The sequence below is a fragment of the Diceros bicornis genome, unplaced genomic scaffold (genome assembly GCF_020826845.1).
Source record: "Diceros bicornis minor isolate mBicDic1 unplaced genomic scaffold, mDicBic1.mat.cur scaffold_54_ctg1, whole genome shotgun sequence".
Lineage (NCBI taxonomy): Eukaryota > Metazoa > Chordata > Mammalia > Perissodactyla > Rhinocerotidae > Diceros > Diceros bicornis.
Genome location: NW_026691418.1, coordinates 6,597,151 through 6,601,111, shown reverse-complemented (window position 1 = coordinate 6,601,111; position 3,961 = coordinate 6,597,151). Strand labels below are relative to the sequence as shown.

At 42.9% G+C, this 3,961-nt stretch overlaps 1 pseudogene; it reads left to right on the top strand.

Annotated features, from left to right (window-relative positions):
• Positions 1-1,240: 1,240 nt before the first annotated feature.
• LOC131403074 (serine/threonine-protein kinase MARK2-like) lies at positions 1,241-2,925 on the top strand (annotated as a pseudogene).
• Positions 2,926-3,961: the final 1,036 nt, after the last annotated feature.

Sequence of the window (3,961 nt, the reverse complement as noted above, 5' to 3'; positions counted from 1 at the left end):
GATACACGCAACACTTTGGATGGATCTTAAGGACATTACATTGAGTGAAAAAAAGCCAGTTTCAAAATGAAATTACACTGTATGATTTCCCTTACATAACATTCTCAAAATAACAAAATTATAGAGATGGAGAATAGATAAGTGGTTGCCAGGCTTGGGGAAGGGGAGGGAGGGATGACAATAACGGGGCAACAGGCAGGTGATGGAACAGTGTCTTGATTGTTGCGGTGCTTGTGCACATCTACAATTGGAATAAGTTGCCTGCGGCTGCACATGCGCACACAACACAAATGACTGCATGTAGAAACTGGTGAGAGAATCAGGCCTGTAATCTAGGAACAGTATTGTCCCAGTGTCAGTCTCTGGCTTTTCATTGTACTGTAGTTGTGATGTCACCACTGGACAAGCTGCTTGAAGGGCACTCAAGAGTCTGTACTATTTTTGCAACTTCCTATGAGTTAACACTTATTTCAAAATAAAAAATACCTTTTAAAAAAGCAGCTTAAGTTTACAATTATTTCAAAATGAAAAGTTTAATTTAAAAAAGCAGTGATCAGCTGAGTTGCAGTTCATTGTATATGACAACTAAAATAAGGAAATGTTAAACAGTTTCAGAGATTCAACTAGTGTTAGCCCACATCAAATAATAATTTAAAAAATCCCTTTAGCTTCAAACATCAGAACAAATAACTTCAGCTTATCTAAACTGCAGGATGCCATCCTGTGCCATTCAAAGTAAATGAGGATTAAAGTCGTGAACAAGAAACTGTCAAAGATAAACAAAGCTGGACACTAGTTAAGATGGTAAAGACAGATTTTATTTATTATGTCTTTTAAATGGTAAATATAGATTTTATTCAGGAACTATTGCAATACAGGAAAAGAGACCTCAGTTTAGCACTGGGCTCCATTCCAAATAAAAGATAGGCAAATGGGGATTTATAGCCAAGGAGCAGGGTCGGGACACTGGAAGGAAATTACTAAGAGGAAACATCAGGGATAAGGGGTTCTGGTTAAAGAGACCCAACAGGATTCCTGCTGGAGGCAGACCAGGGTGATCAGATACCAAGGATTGGGATGAGGAGTTTGATCAGATATCAAGGGTGTGGGGTTCTCTCTAAACTGATTTGGCAAGATTCTTGCTACAACTGGACAATTCAGGCCGGACACTGACAGATGCCAAGGTTGAGGCCTCGAGGGCTTAGAGGAGCCTGACTAGAGTTTAGTCAAGTAGAGAGTCTCTGTCAATGGTATTGTGAAGCCAGTAAAATTGTGGTATCATTTTGACACTGCTCAGAGTTTAAAGAAAAAGGAATTGAATTATTTTAAGTGCATGCATTAGGAGCTCTTTTAAAGCCAGAAATTACTGTAGATTTTCAAACTTGAAATGAAAAGGCTAATGAAGCATCCCACAGGTTATAATTTCTAATAAGGTAAATATTAATCTCTACAACCCACATAAACAACAAGCTCTTTAGGGGTCCCTTTATGTTTTTAAAAAAGAGATCTTGAGACAAAAAGTGAGAAAACCACTGCTAATAATGCCTAGTCATGATAGGTCCATTTCTTGTTCTGAGCTCATAAAGACCCATTGTGAGGGAATCCCAAGCCCGTATGTAAGTCCCTGGCTAGGCCTACATTTTTGGTTCTTTTAGCCCAGGACAGTGGTTTTTGGTGACCTCAGGGACTTTGATCATAGTTGGCTTATTTCCTCTGTTCTTTTTTTTTCATTTGTTTATTTTTCTTTATTCTTTTTCTCTTTTTTTATATAGTTTGTTAGTATTGTTAGTTAATATTGTGAGTAGTGCTAGCAGTAGGTCACCATGCTGCAAGGCCTCAAGGCCATCTCTGCTGATAAGGAGACCCATATGGACAGTTACTGGTGCCTCAAGACATTGGCCAGTGCAGCTTTGCTAAAGTGAAGTTGGCCCAGCACATACATCCTGACTGAGACAGAGGTGGCCATGAAGGTTATCAACTAGAGTTAGTAGAGCTCTTTCAGCCTCCAGAGACTGTTCTGTGAATCACCTCAACATGGCAAAACTATGCGAAGTGATTGATTCAGTGGAATCGCTATACCTGGTCATGGAGTACATTAGCAAAGGAGAGGTGTTCCATCATCTATTGGACCACGATGACATGAAAGAGAAAGAGGCCTGAGGCAAATTCTGGCAGATAATGTCTTCTGTGCAGTACTACCACCAGAAGGGCATTGCCCACAGGGACCTAATGGCAGAGAACCTGCTTTTCGATGCTGACCTGATCATAAAAATGCCAGACCTTGGCTTAAGCAATGAGTTTACCTTTGGAACAAACTGGATTCCTTCTGTGGCAGTCCCCCTCGTGCTGCCCTAGAATGATGGATGTGTGAAGTCCGCAGTCATCTTCTTACACGTTCACTGGGTCCCTACCTTTCAATGGACAGAACTTCAGGGAGCTGCACTAATGGGTACTGAACAGAATATACCATATTTGTTTCTTCATATTCATGGAATGTGAAAATCTGCTCAAGAAATTCCTGATCCTCAACCCTAGTGAGAGAGGCACTTTAGCAGAAATTGCAAAGGACCCGCAGATGAATAGGGACCATGAAGAGGAACTGAAGCCTCATATCAAGCCACCTCCTGACTATAGGGACCCCTGGCTGAGTTGATGGCATTGACCTTATCCAAAGAGGCAGCCAGTTATGTCTCCAGCAAAAATGAGTTTATTCGCAATCAGCAAAGAATTACAATTTGAGGTCTGCAACCATGGCAAGCCATGTTCAAGACTCCAGCAGCAAAGGGAGGAGAAACTTGTATAGAGGGGAAGAAGAAGTTGGGAGGTCTATTGTAAACAAAGAGTCCATTGGAGGAGACTGGGAGTGTGAAGTGTAGTGGCTGAGTTGTGACAGTCTCACTGGCTGAGCTTCTTGCCAGTCAAGAAAGGAAGTTTCTTTTCTTCCTATTGGGCTCTGCTATCAACATAGGGTGTGAGAGCTCCCCCTTTTGACCTCCTGACTCCATTGTAATGAGGTTTCCATTAATTAATTTCCACAATGGTGTCTATGGGCTACACATGAGATGAGATCCAGGACTCATTGATGGGCCAGAAGTATGATGAAGTGATGGCCACTTATCTGCTCCTGAGCTACAAAAGACTAGAGCTGGAGGGCTACACCATCACCATAAAACCCCTGCCATCAGCTGGGCCAGCCAACAGCTGCAGTCCTTCCCATCCTGCAAGCCACAGCATAGGGTGTCTGCAAATCCAAAGCAGAGAGTTTAAGCCATTTCCACCTTTAATTCCTACTATAAGAGTTTGTTAGTGATGTTGAATGGATTCCGACTCCTAGTAACCCTGTGTACAGCAGAGCAGAACCCTGCCTGGTCTTTTTACACCCTACTCTTGCCTTCTGGAGCTATATCAGTCAATGCTCCACTGCTGTTCATAGGGTTTTCATGGCCAATTTTTTCAGAGGTGGGTGGCCAGGCCCTTCTTCCTAGTTTCTCTTCATCTAGAAGCTTTGCTGAAGCCTGTCCATCATGCGTGACCCTGTTGATATTTGAAATACTGGTGGCATAGCTTTCAGGATTGCAGCAACACCCAGCCACCACAGTATGACAATTGACAGATGGGTGCTGGGTTCCCTGACTGGGAAACAAACATGAGCCATGGTGGTGCACCAAATCTTAACCACTAGCCCACCAGGGCTGGCTACTATAAGAGAAGCAACACAGAAAATCAACAGCCTGGGGAGGGCCAGGAGTCAGGGCTGAAGTTCATCAGCATCACTTTTCAGAAAATCAGTGGCCTTCATAGGAAGACATCTGTGTTTCAGGTCAGCCGGAAAGACCAGGCAGGAAGCTCAAAGAGAGTGAAGCTATCAAACATCCAGTGGTGGTCAGCTAAGACAAGAAACAGTGTGGGGAATTCAAGCCACGCTTCCTGTACTTTGTGGAGCATGAATATCATAAGCTCC